Here is a 21,161-nt window from a genome sequence, read left to right as displayed (position 1 = left end):
GGAAAGTGATTTGTAACATGGTAGGGCGCAGACAAGAACGCCTGCGAAAGAAGAAGACGAAGACGGTTGTTGTTGGCGCTCGCGCTTGCTCGGCTTGGACCACTGATCGCTTCAGCTGTGGCAATCTTTTAAGTCTCAACGTTAAACGCATACCATCAAGGTCTTTAAAATTGCGTATCTATGTATTTTCTGTTAAAGGAACACACCGTCTAATACTTACCTAGTGATGTTGCGCCTCAGATATGCATAATGTTTGCTTTTTGATCAACAATGTACACAAGTATGAACCTAGTCAGCCGTTCATGATGGCTGGCCCTTGGGCAAGTGGTTCAACTTTGGCCGAGTGGCTGAATCGAGGGACGTGCCGACAAACAGAAAGACAGACAGAAGGACAGACAGAAAGACAGACCAAAATTTCGGCGTTTAAGTTCCCCAAGAAAGACTATCGTCTTTAAAAATCTGGACGGTTCGCGAAGAAATATATATTGCGAGCGTCTCTGTGGGGAGGCATAGATGTTTAGAAATGTCTGGACTGTTAGAATACGAAACCTAGTTTGCAGAGACGGCAGGTATGTTTCATGGTAAAGGATATTATTAGCTACAAACTTAGGAAGGCCTAAACATATCCGTAATGCCTCACGTTCTATAGTTAGGAGAGGGCGTAATTTATAAGCGGGTCCCCCACAGAATAACACACATCCAAACTCTAATATTGGTCGGACGTACATGCTATATATCATTAACAATGTTTTTCTACGCATTCCAAAACGAACGCCGCTGATTCGCCTTAACAAACCAAGTGCACGTAATCCTTTGGATGCAATATATTCAATATGTGGGCTCCAATTAAGATTGGTAGTGTATACTATGCCTAAATATTTTAATGACTCTACCTGTGGAATAAAATCCTGCCCATACATCAGTGCGATTCGCACAGGAGATGTCAACGGGAACGCGAGAAGAGCACTCTTGTTAACATTAAGGGACATGTGCAGGTCACTAAGCCATACTTCAATCTCATTCATATATGATTGTAGAATATTATATAGCAAGTGTATATCATTAGAAGCTGAAAAGAATGCAATGTCGTCCGCGTATACATACACTTGCACGTCATTGTGAGAAGGAATAGAGCTTAGTAATATATTAAATAACATAGACGAGAGAACCGATCCTTGAGGAACTCCCCTTGTTTGTTTGTAGTGTTTAGAAGATAAGCCGTTCTGCGAGCAATAAAATGTGCGTCCGCTTAAAAAATTTTGTATCCATGCAATTATATACTCAGGAACGTTAACATTTCGGAGTTTATTAATCAAGATGGCGTGCTCTACACTGTCATACGCCTTAGCAATATCTAAGGTTACCAGTGCGGCGTACTGCTTTTTGTACCGAGCAAGCTTAATTCTGCTTTCTAGATCAACATGTGCACACCATATAGAGCACCCAGGTCTGAATCCAATTTGGGAATCACTCAATATGTGATTTTCTTCTACCCATTCTTCAATATGCCTATATAAAACCCGCTCTATTAGTTTTACAAGGTTTGAAGTGAGCGAAATAGGTCTAATATTGTCGATTGCATAGCCAGCGCCCTGTTTTTTAAGTAGTGGAATTACTTTGGCGACTTTCCACTCGGGATGAATCCAAGGAGCCGAGCAAGCGCGAGCGCCAACAACAACCGTCTTCGTCTTCTTCTTTCGCAGGCGTTCTTGTCTGCGCCCTACCATGTTACAAATCACTTCCCCGCGTAAAAGGAGCCATCCTGGCGACCTAAGGAACAGGTACAACTGGTGGGTCATAATGCGGCTTCAGTCGATCGACGTGAACAGTCTCGCGGCCGCGACGACGGCGGTCCGTAGATGATTGAACAGGCTCAATCATATAGTTAACTGGGGATGCTTGACGTAGGACGCGGTAGGGGCATTCGTACTTAAGCAGTAGCTTTGTGGAAAGGCCAGGAGCGGAGGAGGGAACGCGAATCCACACCAACGTTCCAGGCGAATACGACTGAGGAGGTAGGTTTTCGTCGTGACCATCCTTCTGGCCCTACTCGCCCTACAATGTTACGACCCTAGTTTCTTAAGGTGCGCTGAAAACGCGACTGCGCTGAAACTTGTCTTCCTCCGTGCCCTCTGCACAAGCTCCTGTTGTGTTTCGGTTTCGGTTCAGTATTGCATTGTACAAATGACAGGTGGCGCCGCTCTGGCATTCCTGTTTTAACCAGGCGATGTGTAAGTCAGAGTTTGTGCAGAGTACTCGTTGAGTGCGGACGTTTCTTCTCCTTCGGCGCATCGCGCCAAACAGCGTGTTCGGGCTGGCCGGCATCCCCACCGGTCGCGTTGGTCACTGCCGCTCTTCGCCTGCCGGTTCGCCGGGACTACCAGCCCGCAACACAGCACTCATGTTTCCCGACGTATTACCAGATGGCCTCCATATCTCACGCAGCGCCTCTTCTATCGTCTTTAGACGACATTTGCAGTGAAGCACGCAGATACGCGGCCAATTTTTTCTTAGTTTTTTTTTCTTTGCCATTTGATAGCGTTCATTTTGCTGACGTATTTCCGTGACGGAAATGAGTCAAAAAAATCTTGGTGGACCCCGGCATAAAACACTTTTCGTGTTAAAAAGGAGATGGCTTTCGCCTGCCAGTTGTCTATGACAAATGCATAAGGGGCCGTGTGAGTTTTTGTTGTACTTTAGTGCAAGCCACTTCAAGAGGGCGTCTTAAAACCGCCGCATACGGTCAACGCGGTAAATACGGCAACTTTTACCGCACGAAAAATGTCAGTCGCCTGTCCACGCGGTAGCAAAGGCAACACGTTACGATACTTACCGTATGGCTGTCCGGCTGCGCTAAAACCATGGGTCTCAGCTACGGTGCGCTTCTGGGGCGGCTGCGGGTTCATTAAAAACGCAGGTATTGCGCGGCATGTGGACGGGCACCGAATGCTGATTATGCAAGACGACCACGCATGTAGCTGTAAAATATCTCGAAAAAAATGCATTAGCAGCCGCGCTGACCACTTCATACAATGCGGCGGACCAAAGGCAAACTCGCGTGTTTTCTTACGAAATCCGAGCACACTTCGGCTGTTTTGAGCATTATGTTTGTCTTAGTAATGGACATCCAACAATAAGCAAATGGGGACTGCTGATGATGGTGCATCAATAATCAGATTACAGTTTATTTTTGTTAGAGCCGATTTACTAATAAACAAGGTACACAGAAGGAACTCCGTTCTCAGCAAGTGAAGTGAAGTGAAGTTTATTTTTTTCCTTTCAAACAAAGGAGGAAGCCGGGGCTAAAGGCTGAATTCCTGACAAAGGCTCCCTTGTGCTCCCTTGTACAGTTTGACTTCAGTTAACATAAAAACACAACTGAAGATATAACACAATAAATGCTAAAATCAGCTGCATCAGCAAGTGTACAAAAACAAGCAGTTATTAAGCATACAACAATGAAAATTATATTATACAAAACAGAGACCGGAGTCGATTAAATATTTCTTTGCTTCATTTTTAAACATTTTCAATGAAATATCAAACTTAACATTTGGCGACATTTTATAATAGGCCACAGTTATCTGATAAGTTAATTTGTGTTTGTCATAAGTAGTACGCGTTTTAGGGACCTGGTGGGTTTGTTTCCGAAAATGGTATGCATCATTAGACAAAGTATTGTTTTGAATGTGCAATTGATTGGCCTTAATATTGTTGCGTGAAGAGACGAAGGCTAGAGGCTGCAAACAAGTGTCACGGCCGCTACATAAAAAAAACAGGTGCGGCCTGCTGCGTGGCGCCGAAACGGCGTCCGGGGCATAGTTCTCCTTGCGCCCGCTCTGGCGCCACCACACCGGTCCAGCTGTTCACGGAGAAGCGCTTCGACAGCCGCGTTTGTACGCGCGACACTTACTCCAATCAGGCCGTAGATTACGCGTTTTATAGCTGCACATTACAGGTTGACTATTGAAGTCGTTATTAGAAATGACGATTACCCCACATATGTGAACAGTTTGCCCTAGGACTACCAATATTTGTAGAGTGGGCCTCAGTACTCTTCATGAAGGTTGCCCGCTTTACTCACCTGAAATTAAAAGTTCTCGTTATTACGAATTATGCTGAGTATATTTACGTGTTTCTTCAAGACGAAGTAGTGAGTGATGCAGGCACTCACGAGGGTGGCCGCCTTTTCTCCCGGAATTTGACTTTTCCTCTGTCTCTCTATAACAAGCGCGGCAGGTTAGTAAAGGTGCATGACATGAAATCAGCAGCACATAAAGAAACGGCGGCAAAATAAGATATACAGAACTGACAAGCGCTTGTTCTGTGTACGTTTCTTCCTTTTGTCTCCCGTTTGTTTTTCTTGTGCAATATCTAATGTGGTTTGGCAGGCCTGATCTACAGGAAAGCTACGTTCTGTGCTCGGTTCTGAGGCCGACTGTGGAACGCACGCTTCGATATCGTCTTTCACAGGGTGCGAAGAACTTTTGATCTTAGGGCTTTCTCCTGAGCTTTCACAATCACCTGCCCCAACTATTGCGTCATCAGCTGCATTCATTCGCCCGCGTTTTCTGGGTTGCGCGTTCTTTTTTTGCATGTAGTGCGGATAACCGGGAAACACAGCCGGGACCACAGTCGGAAGCAAAATCCTAATCTTCGTGTTCTTTTTATAGTTATCCTCAGTGAAATTTAATGAACATACCAGCGACCTGTCGCTTGGCTCCCACTTACTTGCTTTTTCTGATGGCCCTTGGCGAGAAATATTCTTCGGCCACGCTTCGCGACGCTGCAGATCGCTAGGGAATTCGTGGTACTTCATAGTAGCGTCTCTTCTCGCGTTTGAATTGCACAGCGGCATACAACAGCTTCGCGGCATCCCTCACCGCTGGAAAAAACCGTCCGCCACAGACGCGCACACCAAATAAACGCACTCAGGCGCAAGAAACATGAGGAAAGCTACTCACACACACGATCACACAAAAAAGCACACGAACAACGCATAAATTCCTAGCCGACCACATTGTAGCACCACGGCCGCTGCATAATGGTAGCACGAACTGGCCTCTGCTTTGCGGACCGCGCTGGTGGCGTCCTCACCAAAAACTGCGGCCGCAACTGTCAACTCGACCGGGACGCGCTTGCCCATTGACGGCGACGCGACGCAGCAGGCCGCACCTGCTTTTTTTTTATGTAGCGGCCGTGCAAGTGTATTTACAGGAGAGTGCTGGGGCAAGGCAGCGGCACACAACAGTCTCCAAATCGCCGTCGTCGTTTTCAGCCTAATCGTCTTTTGATGGCTGTCCGCAGCAATATGCTGCAACAGACGAAAAAGGTATACACTTGGTTCACTTTAAGCGAATCATATTGATGAAACAATGGCAAAGTGGAAAAAACCTGGGGTCTGCCGCAGTAGCCACGAATGCACCGCAAAGCTCTCTTATGAAGTACCTGTAGTTTCTGATAGGTAGTAGTCTGTAGTTTCTGATAGTAGTGGTTAGTTGTCCCCCATACCAGAATGCAAAAGTTTAGTTTAGAATATACAATGGCATAATACATCTGCAGTTTTAACCACACGTGTGTCAGTAAAATATCTCGAAAAAAAAAATAAGCGACCGTGTGAGTTTTTATAGTACTTCAGTGCAGGCCACTTGAAGACAACAGTCTTAGAACCGCCGTATACGGCGAACGTGGTAAATATGACAACGTTTACCGCATGCAAAATGTCAGTCGCCTGTCTATGCGGTAGCAAAGGCAACACGTTACGGTACGCGTAATCACAGCGGTCACATTCGTGAGCGTATATAGTCACAACGGTCGCACGGGAACACGTCCAACATGCCTGTACTCGGGAGCGCTCGCAAAGCGCGCGTCTCCTTTGCCAGCCGAAGGCCAGGCATGTCCAGAGCAAACCCGCGTGGCATCACTGGAAGACAGGGAACTGTCTTCAGTTGGGCTTCTTGTAAAGTGCACATTTACCGTGCAAGCGCACATGTTCGGTTGAAAATTGTTCGACAGAATGAATTCCGTCACGGACCTGGGTTCCGTTAATCTGCCACCACTCTTCGCTATCAGTCTTTACACGGTGATAGCAAATATGTCGTCCACTTTACATCACCATTCCATCGTGGCGAACGATGGCCATCAGGCGGTATTCCTGGCCTGCCACCCATAACTTGGACGAAAAGTCCACACGTGTCAGGATCTTGGAGGCGAAGCTCGATGGGTAACGCTTTAACTTCAGGAGAAAGTATTCCTTCTTGCAAAGGACACTTTTCACGACTTCTACAGCATAATTGCAACCATTAGCGCAGCGATAAGCCGTCTTAGGTGAAGTGTAGGTATTCTGGCCGTAGAAGTCTTGCTGAAACAGAGAGCGAATACGCAGGACTGTCGTGTCACCGCTCCTTTGTTGGGGAAGGCTCACTTCGAACATGAACAACCACGTGCATTTTGTGGTAGTATGTCCGCACAAAGAACACAGTGTGCAAGAACTCCTAAATCCTCCAAGAGAGCGTATGATCGGCGTATCATACGTCGCCAGAAAATGTTGCCATTCTTTGTCAGCCGCCTTCTGCATCTTGACGATAATCGGAGCTGCACTCGTCGAACTTAATGATTGTTGGATAGTTACCGCCGCGGCTGCTGAAGCGATAGGTTGGCTGGGTGGACCCCAGAGCGCGTTGAGCCATTGTAATCCTGGCGAGCAAGCAATCCGCAGCATCTCTTGGTTGTTGAGTTGCCACCCTCGACGAGAAGTAATATGGCACACTGTTCCTCAGAGCATTGAGCAGGTCATAGGTTTCACGTGTGTTTTGAAGCCACTTCTCTGTCTCGAGCAGGCACGCCAAGTGCCAGGTAGCTGTCAAGGATGCCGTCTTTTGCAGGTTTCGTCCGTTCGCATCAACCACTCGCTAATACGTTTCAGCAGGCAACATTCTACAAGTAAAACGTTTATGAGAGCAGGTATAAATGATGATTCGTCCCTCACGAACAAAAGGTCTTGGTCCATGTCTGGAAACGGAACGAACTGGCACCACTGGCCGTCGTCTTCCTCGTCAGCGCAAATATCTAGGCCGCCGTATCTAATGATGATAATGGCTTTGAGCAAGTAATACCTAGTAGATCGTTTTGTTTTCTATAAATAATGGCGCACACCTAAGGTGAAAGAATGGCCATAATTCTGGAGTTAAAAAAGTGATGACAAACTTTTATTGAAGTTCAATGCGCCCTGCCCCCTAATTATGCATTCTTTTTAGTTGCTAGTAACTAGCCACATTATGTTTACTAAAGAGCACACCGGTATTCGCCCCTGCCAAAAGGAAGCTGAAGTTGGCTCGGACGTTATCAAACTCCAATAAATAAACCCACATAAAAAGAAGGTAATTGTTGTGTTGTGTCCTTGTCGGTCTACTTTCGGTTTTATTAGGACGATGCCAGGTGGCGCCTCACTTGGCACCAATGTTCTGTAACTCACCGCTATGGGAGCTTCGAGGCGCAGTGTCATCGACAGCGACAATGACCATTGAAAACGGTAATGAATTATTTGCGAAATGGTTTATTACCTTAAACGGCAATAATCTGCGGCAGTGACAGTCGTGGGCCATTGTTCATGTCGCGGCCTGTTAATCATGGTTGTCGTACAGTCACGTCTTCCTACACTCATTATGGCATGTATTAAGTTCAGCTGGTAACCACGAGAGGGACCAGACGTCGGCATATTGATAAGGTAGGAATAGTCAAAGTGTCTTTGGTTCGCAAAGAAATGCTTGGCATTTGCTATAGCCAACAATAACATCAAAACTTGTTCTGTCGTTCCTTTCTGTATTTGCAACCTTGCTCTCCCAAAACAAAGCAAAAAATGAAGCCTGAAGCTCCCCTTACCATTACATTACATGCTATTCATGCGTTGTGTTGATTACCTGTGGGGTGGTACTTTGCCTATCCACTCGCAAGCTGTAACACCATACTCCCAATACTGGAATTGTCCACTACCATCACTTCCAAACACATTACATGGCAGGTCATATACATAACTTGCAACTACGTCACACCGCGGATCTGTAGGATAGGATCACGAAATGTGCCGCCATCACCGCGCACGTCATGGTAGCAGACGACACCGATCCAAGCTGTGCGGCTTTCGCATTTCCCATAAACGCCGTACGTCACAATGACGATTTGTGCGAAATTTGGCTGCCGCGCGAGAAGTGAGTGTAAATCAAATAAAAAGGACAGACGTGGCAATGTACCGTTTGCCAAAGGTGATCACAAACCAGTGCGACCGCACGAAAGGGCTGGCCTGGAGCGCGCATAAATAGGAGGACCTGAAGAAACTGAATAATGTTCGGGTTTGCGGGCGCCACATCGCGACAGGCGACTTATGTTTCCAAATCTCCCCACTTGTTTGCTCAGTGCGCTATGCGCGAGGTGAATTTTTCTCAAAACGTAACGCGCAGGATTGAACATTGCGAACGCGCCTTGCTTTTCGGAAGACCAGCTAAGCTCTTCGATCAAGCGAACCCTGACTGTGCGCCAAAGATCCTATTGGGTCACGGTTGTGCGCTTGATCTTGGGCACGTGATCTTTGGCGCTCCCCCGCTGTGGGCCGCTAGTTCCTTAAAGGGACACTAAAGGCAATATGAAGTCGACGTTGATTGTTGAAATAGCGGTCCTAAAACCACGTAGTGCTACTTTTATGCCAAGGAAGTGCTTATTTTGAACTAAAATCACGTTTTAGTGGTCAGCATCGCGTCAGCGCACTTCAAGTCACCCACCTGAAAGCGGTATTTCGCACGTCACTGTTGCCGTGCGCAACGTCGCCCGCCTTTACTGCGCGGCGGCGTGCACCATTCGGGCATCCGGACAATCACATGCATGCGGTATTTTGCCGAACTTTCTATCAGAGCAACTTTCACGAGCGTGCGAAGCACACGAGGCAGTACGCGATACCGAAACTATTACTGAGTCGCGGCCGCGTGAGCGAAGCAGGGCGCCGGGCGAAGCGTAGTTCGGCGAAAACGGAACTTTAGAACCACGCGCGCCGTTCCCCATTGCAACGCCAAAGAGGTTCTTTTTTCCATGAACCAAACAGAAACGAACAAGCAGCATTTTATTACGTCTCTTGATGCACGGAAGGTTCTTTATTGCAGCTAGTTTGATGACGAGTGATTAATTGTATTCAGACTCTCCCACGTCATCGGGATCACTTCCAAAATGTCCCACTCGTGGCGCTCATCGTGTGATACATTTAGCTTAATTTCTCGGTAAGTAGAGCACTGCTGTTCATAATATTGCTGTTTTAGACTTTGGCATACATTGAGCTTTCCAAACTGACATAAATTGTTATTTGCCTTTAGTGTCCCTTTAAGGCCTGACCACACCTACGCGTTGCAGCGTGTCAGCGCGTGACGTTTTGAAGAGGCGCCGCACCCTCTACCAGTGGAGATAGAGGGCGCGCAGCTTCGCGTAGCCCTGCGCCCTCTCTCCCCGTAGGGAGAGGGCGCGGCGCCACGTCAAAAGGTCACGCGCTGACACGCTGCAGCGCGTAGGTGTGGTCAGGCCTTTTGGTATTTCAGCGGGTGTTTTGAACTGACGCAAAATTGTTCTCAGTTAACAACGCTAGCATTAAATATGCGATGCGTTAGAGCACTTACGATTCAACTTTGGGATTGCCAGGGATCTAACACCTCTTTCACGTGGCCAGGAGGTCACTACCTCCAGCACCATCACGCGGTCCTGGTGGCCAGCAGTCTTCCTGTGGCCAGCGGACGAACCGCGTTCCACGGTTTTGCATACTGAAGACGGTAAATAAATTCGTCGCACAAGAGAGCTTGTCAGGATAATGCCACGTCAGGCGGCCACTGCCACCATTCCACCGCATCAAGAAGCCGCAGGACCCACACAAGCCTTACGCCGCAGCACAAGGCAACGACGCGAGCCTTGCTGGTACCCGAGAGACGTTAAGGCTTGCTGTTGGTCCAGAAAGGGGAAGATGTAGCAGAGCTGCGCCACCATGACGTCACCAGGCCAAGCATCAAGCACGGTTTACACGTGACGACACGTCTCTACTAATATAAGATCACCGTCGCCTCAGCAGTAAACGCTTTTCACTGTTCGACTACCTGCTCGCTTACACATTCCACTCTGTGAAGTTGGATTACCAGCGGAGGTGACGGGCTCACTCCCGTCTCTGCTCTCGTTGCCGTACATCACAAGCGCGCTGCTCCTCGGGTGTTCTCGCAATGCGCAGGCGCGCCACACTTACTTCAGACGACAATACCAACGCGTCAACTCGACGGATGTGGCGAGGCACATACTGACACCTCTTTATCATTTTAATGCCTTAGTTCTTCCACCGCTCCCTAGAGGGCACCAGTGCGTTTATCAGTTTAATACTTCAAACAAACACTCCAATTTAAAATCAATAAAGCTTAATCCTCCTCCTCATTCAAGCGAAGATCTAAAGCATTAAACTGATTAAACCCCTGGTGCCCTCTAGGGAGCGGTGAAAGAGCTAATGCATTATAGTTTTTCCAATACTCAGATGACCAGAGCGCCTTTTTCGTGGACGCCGCCCGGTCACACACAGGACAGTGCACGGTGGCAGTAGACAACCAGGGGCAATGTGTCGACTGTGTATCTACCATACAGGATGATGTTACAAGCATGGAGGAGGTCGCTATCGCCCTCGCGCTCAGAAACCCAGCGTCAACCTTCGTCCTCACGGACTCAATGAGGGCTTATCGCAACTACCTTAAAGGGAAAATCAGTTCTCTAACACGCAGAATACTTTCACAAGCAGCAGAAAGCCGTACTGAGGGAGACTGGAAACAAGTCATATGGATACCTGGACACTGTGGTGTCAGAGGCAACGAGCTAGCTCATGCCTCCGCCCGAGCTCTCTTACCCCGAGACTCCAACTTCAATGTAGGGACTCCAGCCCTTCCAGATCCGACGGCCCACCTGACCACATACACTGATGTATTACAAAACCAAAGGCTTGCGCGGAGGAAATATCCTCCACCACATCCTCAACTCAGTAAAGCCGCACAGGTAGCTTGGCGCCGCTTACAAACGTTATCGTATCCCAACCCACACGCACTCTCCAAAATAGACCCTGACAGGTACCCCTCATCAACTTGCAGGCTATGCAACACTGATCTAGCTACACTGTATCACATGGCATGGGAGTGTCAGGGCAACACATCCAAAATAGATTTTAAGGATTTCAGTAGAGATGGATGGGAGGCGTCACTGTCCAGCCGAGACCGGGGGGTCCAAGAGGCTCTGGTGGCCCGCGCAAGGACCGGGGCGCAAGCCAATGGGATCTCTGACTAGGGACTCCACCCATTCAACAATATGTATAATAAACTTTTCATCATCATCATCCACTGTGAGCGAAAAATTGGCGTTGTCCGGGAGGGATAATTTGAGGTAGATGCAAATAACTGTGTAATAAAAAAAATTCGGTTCGAGTGGCAAAGGAAGGCCCTCTGCGTGGGAAGCAGGCGTTCCACCGCAGAGCAACGCCGTTGCTTGGAAATCCTTTCAAAGAAAACCCTCGTATGCGAATGCGACATAATGCGAGAAGTCTCCTTAATGCGTCCAATTTTGCGTGGCAGAAGCCTAAAATCACGTCAGGCGTTACGACATGTGAATTGCAGAACGAATGGGAAATTTAAAGGCCCATTCACTACAAAGTGCTCATAAACATTTAATTATCGTCATCAGCAAAAGCATCAACAAAGTGAGCAGCTCCGTAGGTTAGCGCGTTGCCTTACGAAAGCGTAGTGGGCACTTGGCAGCTGTAATTGCAGCAGACATTGTAGAATAGTTCGAAATGGCGAATGCTACGCCCACAAACGCTGTTTTTCTTGCGGCATGGCTGAATTGCACACCTAGAAGAGAAGCGAGGCTACCGAATGAGAAGACGATGCGCACGGGCCCGATATCGCTATCACGTTCTACCCACTTGGGGCGAAGCTCAAGCGTCCTCTCAATGGTTCCCGAAAAGTCGATGTTCGTTTTACAGCGAAAGCTGTTATGAGATCATTTCACCGGCCGTTTTTGGCGCCGTAGTTGTCCGCCGCCGCCGCCGCCGCGGGTGTCCGTAACTAGTATCGCTCGAAATAGGAAAAAAAAAACGAAATAAGAAAAAAATTCCAGGATGGAACGAGGTTCGAACCTGGGCCCCCTGCGTGGGAGCCCAGTATTCAACCTCTGAGCCATGCCGGTGCTTGAAACTGCTTTGCAAAAAGGTCCTATACAGGCTTCATGTCGGGAAGGAACCACATTAGCATATGCAATATAGCGTGGTAGAAGAGTAAAATAAGCACCAAGCGTCGCACAACGCAAATTCTGTAACCAGGCGTCACACAATGCGAATTGCGCAACGAGTAGGTTGTTGAATGCTCCCGACCCATTACAAAGGTCTCTGCCATAATTCTTCGTCGTCATCAGGCACGGCATCAACAAAGTGCGCATAATACCTTACATGCGTTTAGCAGGTACCACGGATCTCCGTAGAATGACGAAAAATGGCACAGTGCCTGCTGCCTTACTTTTCAAAAATTACAATGATTTATAGCGTAGTGGGTTCCTCGCAAGTGCACTTGTATTGGTTGCCAAGGAAGCCCATAAGCGCATGATCCATTTCCTCGGGGTCTCAGTAAAATTACAATGATTTAGAGCGTAGTGGGTTCCTCGCAAGTGCACTTGCATTCGTTACCAAGGAAGCCCATAAGCGCATGATCCATTTCCTCGGGGCCTCAGTAAAGTTCTTCGCCCCCCCCCCCCCCCGTCTCTCTCCCACGTCAACGTATGTTATACAGCATGACGGGAGAGGGAAATAGCGACCGGACGTCACCCAATGCAAATTACATAACTGGTGGGCCGTTTAAAGATTCCAACCCATTACAAAGGGATGAGCCATAATTCTTCATCGTCATCAGTCGTCGCGTCAACAAAGTGCACATAATGCCTTAGAGACGTGTAGCTGGTGCCTCGCTTCTCCGCAGAATGACGAATAATGGCTTAGTAGGTGCTTCCCAACTTCACAAAATCGTGATTAATGGCGCAGTGGGCACCTTTGTAATGTACTTGTATTGTAGCCCCAGGAGAGCTTAACGGGCTCTAGAAACGCCGCTCTTCCAGCTTTCGCTGTGACTGTGCTGCGGTTTCAGCACAGGCCTGGCGTTTTTTTTTTTTTTTTTTTGTTGCATTAACAATTTCAGATGCAAAATACTATTTAATTGCACGTTTCTTTGCATCTTATGTCCCCTTCACGTCACGTTTCGCAAGCATTTCATGCGTTTGCGTCATCATTGTGTACACGTCACGCCTACGTCAGATTTGACAGAAAAATTGGGGGACCCTTAAGCTTCGCCTTTAAGAGTTGAACGCAATAGCGAAATCCGGCCCCTGGTGCGCACTTCAACCACTAAGTGCGTACTTATTAATGTGTATTGTTACACACACACGCACACAGACACACGCGCGCGCGCGCGAGAATGGTACAGGCAGTTTCATACTTAGGGGAAATCTCGGAGCGCCTGGCATCGCGATGCGACTAGCGCTGCAATCGCGCGCCGGCAGCAGCTCGCGCGTGCGCAGACGCTTCAAGGGTGTAGAGTTGTACATCTGCGCACGCGCGAGCTGCTGACGGCGCGTGGTTGCAGCGCTGGCCGCATCACGATGCCACGCGCTCCGAGATTTCCCCTAAGTGTAAAATAGCCTGTAAATACAGGTTTTTGATCTAAAGCAAGAGTCGCATGGCCTCCGAGATGCACGCCGCGCGCTTGCCATCTCAGAGGCCATGAAGAGTCTCACAATGCCTCACAGATGGCAGCACATTATCTAGCGTTTGCTGTTTGCCTGATCAACGCCTCCTCTGGAAAGGCGGCATTGGCTTGATATGTTATCCGCTAGATGGACATAGTTGTCCATTTCCTTTCTCGATTTTTCGCTCACGGATGATTTTTCGCTCACAACCAACGCGACCAACGGTCCCGACACCGACGACGGAATTTCTGCGACACGAGCTCTCTAGCGCTATCGCGTTAAAATGGCGGAAGTCCAGAATAGCACCCCCGCTCTGTTAAGCTGACCTCGCATGAAATGGCTCCTTCTTATTCTGTGACTTGAATGGATGGATGGAAACAGCTTTACTGAAAATCCGGCGATGCTTAAAACCCCCGGCTGAGGTCTCCCATGTGCGGACTTCGAGGCCTTGCCTAGTCGCCGCCTCTGGGGCCCGCTGGACTGCCCACTCTTGTGTCTTGAGAGTGGAACTGTGCATACGCAAGAGCCTCAGTAGCTACAGCCATTTCTGCCGCCATAACAACACACTCCCACAATATGTGCGAGAGTGTCGCTCTAGTTGCTTGACATAACATTAGTACTCAGATATTGCGTGGAGGAAAATGTGCGGCAATCACACCGGGCTGGAGGAGGTGTGTGTCTGCAGTCGACACCCCGGCGTCGTTTCACCATGGGGTGAGGTGGGGGCAATATCAGCAGGCCTACGTTTTAGCGCTTGGCGATGTAGTTGTACCTTTTGACAGTAAAAAACAGTCTCTCTTGGGGAACTTAAACGCGGAAATTTTGGTCTGTCTTTCTGTTTGTCGGCCCGTCACTCGATTCAGCCACCCGGCCAAAGTTGAACCACTTGCCCAAGGGCCAGCCATCTTGAACGGCTGACTAGGTTCATACTTGTGTACATTGTCGATCAAAAAGCAAACATTACGCATATCTGAGGAGCAACAACACTAGGCAAGTATTAGGTGGTGTGTTCGTTTAATAGAGGATAAATAGTTACGTAATTCTGGAGACCCTAGTTTCTTAAGCTGCGCTGAAAATGCGACTGCGCTGAAACTTGCCTTCCTGCGGGCCCTCTGCACGAGCTCATTGTTGTGTTTCGGTTTCGGTTCAGTATTGCACTGTACGAATGTCATGGGGCGCCACTCTGGCATTCCTGTTTTACCCAGGCGACGTGTAAATAAGAGAGTGTGTGGAGAGTACTCATTGAGTGCGGACGTTTCTTCTGCTTGAGCGCTTCGCGCCAAACCGCGTGTTCAGGCTGGCTGGCGTCTCCGCCGGTCGCTTTGGTCACCGCCGGTCTTCGCCTGCTGCTGCGCCGGGCCTACCAGCCTGCAACACAGCACTCATGTTTCCCGACGTATTGCCAGATGGCGTCAGTATCTCACACAGCGCCTCTTCTATCGTCTTGAGGCGACATTTGCAGCGAAGCACGCAGATACGCAGCCAATTTTTAGGGGCGAAGCTCCTTAAGGCGGCACCCGTTCGTCCCTCGTAGTCGTAGTCGTTGTGCGTAACCTGTCTTACGCTTTGACCTCCAAGGTGGTGCCGGTGGGAGATTTTTCCTGTGCGTTGTTGAACAATAAAAAATTCGCAGCGTGCGCGTTAGCTAAAAGCCGAATTCTTCTGTCTCTCATTCCCCATTAGCAGCCATTGGCATGTTCCAGTAGGAAACGTTAGTAGAAGTAGAAGTGTAAGTGTTAGCTAAAAGCCGACTTCTTCTGTCTCTCATTCCCATAAGCAGCCATTGTTTACCTCCAAGGTAGTGCCTGGTGAGATTTCTCCTGTGCGTGATTAAACAATAAAAATTTTGTTCAAAACGCCGTTGATTGATAAAATAAACCAACGAAAGACGCCAGATGTTTTGTAAAAGCAAAACGAAAGAACGCCAGATGTTTCTAAAGCAAAACGAAAAGACGCCAGCTGCTTAACGAAAGACGCCAGATGTTTTCTAAAGCAATGGTTTTCTAAACAATGAAAATTCACAGCGTACATGTAAAATTAAAGTGAGCTGCAAGTCGTCATAACTCATCGAACCTTTAGTATAAACGCGCCCGATCTCACGTCGGTGATGATGTACTGGGCAGAATCCACGGAAGATTCACGGTTTACCGATGAACCTCCGCAGCTTCACTCATCATCATTCACTCCGTGGATATGCTGTGATTTTTTTTTACTGGTACACGCAAGGCTTGATACTCGACGAAGACGCTGGGTGGGCACAGTCATTGGAGCCAAGTGCATGCAGATACTACTTACCTCTTATTTAAAAAAAAGCCTTCATATTTTCTCTGGCTAGAGAACTGCTTTTTTTGTTTATGCTTAGTTTGTAATACAAGGAACGACGACATAAATTACAGAGGACAAAACTCTTCCCTAATTTTACATATTCTGTAAACAAGAATCTTACGACGCAAAGTTAGCATATGGCTGATGCTGTACTTTCTTCTAAACTATTGGAGTTTATAGAAAATAATTCAAGATTAAGCTAAAAATTCCGGACGATTGGGATTTCACGAGAAATAAACTCCGGTAAACGCCAAATTTCCGCCAAAGAAAAATCTCCGAAAAAGACCCTTCATACTTCAAGGAAGTTTTAAAACACGGAGCCCCATTTATAAGCGATGCGTAAGCGCGGTGTTATTCTAGGAGACCACGGTTCGGCCGTTCCCACGAATAGTTGTCGTAGGGCGACATTGTCGCGGCGTCTTTCATCTTCTTTTCTAGCCTTTGTCAGAGTCTGGAACGGCTAAGCCGAAGGCACATATTGCAAACATAGAAGCGGGCATTTCAAGGTAAACATTCGCAAAGTTGGAATTGCCCCCATGTATCCAATTCTTCATGTCGCCTGTACATGCTTTCCCAAAGAAAACTTTTGTTCCATCATCAGGGAACATTTCAATGAATGTGTTCTCATTTCGCAACAGATGTTTAGCACGAGCACAACGCATTCATTAGATCGGATATGTCCGTATTCTGCAAACGCGGGTTTTCAACCATAAGTCAAACAAAAAAAATTATTTCGTTCTGTACATTTACGAGACAGAAAGCCGATATGGCATAAATGCCTATGTGTCCAACTTTAATGACGACGTCATAATGACGTCAGAGAGCACAGAACTATGTGGCGTCGTCATGACGTTACGCGATGACGTCATCACATGGCATAGTCACTTGGTTAAACGTCGCCAATTCCCATAGTAGTGTAAACCCGGTGAGGTGCAGCTAAAGAGGGTGTTGTGTTCGATGGAGGCGAAAATGTCTGAGGCCCGTGTACTTAGATTTAGGTGCACGTTAAAGAACCCCAGGTGGTCAAAATTTCCGGAGCCCTCCACTACGGCGTCTCTCATAATCATATCGTGGTTTTGGGACGTTAAACCCCAGATATTATTATTATTAAAGAGGGTGTTGTGGGAACTGGTTATATTGACTGGAAACGTCACGGTAATTTAATCCGTATCTTAAACCGCGTCTCTTTATGGCTTGCTAAAAGACTTGTCCCCGATTGTATAAGACAATGCATTACCAACTGTATAGCAGGCCCGTGTTTTCAAGTGTTACAGAGTGTAACGTGCTGCCGAACTTCATTCATTATATAGCGAGTGACCCCACGTGACAAAAGGACGGATGGACGTACTGTTGTACACATCATTTTCTAGTCGAGTCGGCAGGTATGTATACTTGCGCATTTAGAAGTGCGGTTTTCACTTGTCTGTGGTGTTGCAGCAACGAGGTCTCGATAAGCCGGGTGGTTAGTTGAGGTTCGTTTCGCCAAGACGATATAAAGAAAGAATGTCTGCAGGGAGCCATACTCCGAGCTCTAAAACAGTAATGCTGGCTTGCCATCGTTCACCAAGGAACAAGGTCGCAGCAAAATGCTAAGACCCGTATGTACATCGGAAGACGTTCTTAGGCGCATGGGGACTGAGCTGCCCAACCTCTTTGCACGTCGGCTCATGCGAAGAGCTCCTGGGGCCAAGCTCTGGCGCACAACACCCCATGAACATCCAGGCGATGCAATGTCTCCCACTATGCTGCGTCACGAATTGTGTGTCGCCCGCGCTTAGCGCGGCCGGCCGGCCTTGCATCGACCGTGTCCGTTTACAGTGGAGGTACATCGTCTTTTGGCAGGAAGATATGGCGGTTTCCATGGAGAGCCATTACTGACCGGTCCGAAAAGGCTATTCATCGTTCATCCTCCACACTACGTACAAGTTGACCTATGCACGGTAAAGGTTGTTTGATCGCGACGTAGAAAATTCTCAAGAGCCATTCTCCTACAGGGACAATGGGGGCAAGCGATGTCTCGCGTGCGCGTGCCGGAGTTTCTTTTTTTCTTTCCTTCTTTCTTTCTTTCTTTCTTTCTTTCTTTCTTTCTTTCTTTCTTTCTTTCTTTCTTTCTTTCTTTCTTTCTTTCTTCTCTTCTTGGTTCTTTTTTTCTTTGTTACGCATTGTGCACTGCCCTCTCCTAACTGTCGCCTTCCTCGATGCCAGAAATTGGACATTCATTCACGTGCTTAGCATCACAACGCTGTAGTTGCTACCGGCAACAACGACGTTAATGCTTTCATATTGAGGCAACAATGAAATGTGCTAATGGGAAACGACAGGCAACCTCGACAAAAGATGACAGTGCGACATCAGGAACGGCTGATCACCGGCAACCCAAAGATCGAGAGAGCTATCAGTGAACAGTGCATACGAATTCGCATGTGGCCTTCGCACCTTCGAAGGCCGCACTTCTGTACGCTCGCCGGCGCCCGGTTTTTTGTGAACGCCGAAATATGTGCGTCATAACGAGCTTCACTTGAAAAACTAGGTGACGAAATGAAGGCGAGCGCGCAAGTTGCACGCCATGATGACACAGCCGATACTGTTATGTGCAAGCATTGCGTACTCCGTTTAATCATTCATACACATCAATCCCCTTCATTGCCACACCTATGCTGTGGCTCTCGCATGATGCCCGCCACTGTAGTCTAGTGGTTATGGCGCTGAACTGCTGACCCGAAGGTCGCCGCATTTTCGTTAGAGTCGAAAATGCTTGAGATCCGTGTACTTAGATATAGGTGCGCGTTAAAGAATCCCAGGCGGTCGAAATATACTGAAGCCCTTCACTACGGCGTCCCTCATAATCACATCGTGGTTTTGGGACGTCAAAGCCACACAATTATAAATATCACTACTCTTGCATGAGTTCCAAGGTAGAACCAGGCCTCGGAAAGTCTCAAGTTTCAGCCATCGCCGTAGGGGGGCAAGAAAATCGACCCCGTCGCAGCTAAAAAAAAACCATAGTGGCTCCGTGCAAATCTACCGTCGGGGACGCCAAAAAATCCGCCAGAGGCGCCGTAATAAAAGCAATATTTAAGAGAAATACAGCTGTCATTTCCGCATAAAGGTGCTTTTTCTTGCGTAACTGAAAGTGATGTGTGATTAGGAGTAAATTTGTTGTTTAGTGATTGAAAACATGGACTGCCACGTGACTTCTACCCTGAATTCCTCGATTCAAACATTTTGGCGCGAGATTTTCGGTCCCGGTGTCACGTAAGGCCACGACTTCGTAAGCTGCGGTGCAAACTTTGTAAGCCGTGGTCTAATGCTTATGGTGTTCGCCTGCTGACCCGAAAGTCAAAACTGAATTACATCTGAGGAGACCGCATTTAGATACAGGCAAAAATCTGCAGGTCAGGTACACACTGAAGACCTCCATGTGGTCGAAATTGCCGCAGCCCTCAACTACGGTGTCCCTTATAATGACGTCGTGGTTCCGGAACGTAAAAACTTACAAATTATTGCTTTACTTTGTTAGCTGCAACACTGAAGTGTGAGCAGCATTGCAGGGCGACATGACTTTAAGTGTTATTGAAGCGGTATGCCCGTATGAGAGAGAGTGACATTCGCTGTAAATGTCATTAAATTTGCCGAGCGACAGGCGTATAAGTTTCTGAGGTCTTACGAGCCAAAACAATGCCGCCGTAGTGGAGGGCTCCCAAAATTTCGACCATATTGGGGTTTTTACCGTGCACTAGCGCATGCACACGTATCTCGGATGTTTCGCCTCCATCGTAATGGGAAGGCTTAGTAGTGTGGTAAACTCTAGGTAGAGTTGGGTCGGTCAACAGGGCAGCTCTTGGCTCAGCCCCACAACAACGCTGCCGTCTTCATCCAATCGGCGTAATTTCGTCGCCCGTGCCAGAGCGACATTAACCCATACCCGTGACTAAATCGAAATGGCGAGCGGGTTCTGCTACACACGCTCATTTTTAAAACGTAGAAATCTGCAAAAACGTATCTGGTGGTCGACAACACCCAGCTGTCCCTCCCCCACTATCAATTAGCACCTGAATGCAGCTTGCTTCACTTCGTTAGGGGTAATTTTGTATGTTTAATGACTGGCACGTATGTATGCCGTGTTAGGGAATATGAAATGTAGCCTAATGTGGGTTATGTCTTGACACGAATGATGGAATAATTAAATATAACCGTGGTTAATAAACTTCGCCATGTGTTCTTGAATATTAAAAAAGTCTGCGTGCCGTTTTTATTTTTGAGGTTAAGGAGTGTAACGGTGGTGTGTCCATGTAGAGCAGGCGTTCCGCAAGGTAGAGGTACAGCGGCAGCCGTGAAATGGCATATTTGCCAATGTGACCGTCGTTGAATACTGGGCATCGCCATGGCAACGCTGACTATATCTGCCTTGTCGCTCACCGCTGACGGCCGGCGCGCAGTAACGAGCAAGCGGGCCGTCGCTGTGACCAGTGACGAAGCGCAAAAAGTGCGCCGCTGCGCCTCGGGTGCCGCAGATAACGCGCAGAATATGCGCAGTTATCGTCCGATGGTTGGCAGTTGCTTTGCTGTTCCCCGTTTTCTTGCGAATTCTATCATTAATACGCATGAAAGTTTTTTAATTCACCGATGTAATCAAACTGCAATTATGGTGGGCAGTCGCTGTGCTACTGTATGGTGCCGCAGGAGCTGCGATACCGGCGAAGGCGTCAGTTTCCACAGGTTCCTCGACGATGGCAGGTACAAGTACTTTCAAGCTGAGCGTTTTTCTTTCTGCTTTGTGACCTCGTTGACATAACACACTTCACTGTTCTCGCTTTTGAGTTGTATGCTAACACGTGTGGACAAAGCTGCTATTTCACTTGTACTTGCAAGGTCTCGTGGGCTCAAATGAACGATTGAATTATGCGATGGCATGAGCACGACTTGGCCAGACTGTTGATGAAGCCTACTTTCCAGTGGCGATGTCAGAGTAAGAGAATGACCGGGATAGAAAATCGCTTCTCCCTTCTCTGTATTTCTGCACCTCTTTGAGGCCTTGCATATATCCCATTTATGGG

Source organism: Rhipicephalus sanguineus, chromosome 9 (genome assembly GCF_013339695.2).
Source record: "Rhipicephalus sanguineus isolate Rsan-2018 chromosome 9, BIME_Rsan_1.4, whole genome shotgun sequence".
NCBI lineage: Eukaryota > Metazoa > Arthropoda > Arachnida > Ixodida > Ixodidae > Rhipicephalus > Rhipicephalus sanguineus.
The sequence above is the reverse complement of the archived record's forward strand: the minus strand, read 5'-3'. Positions refer to the sequence as shown.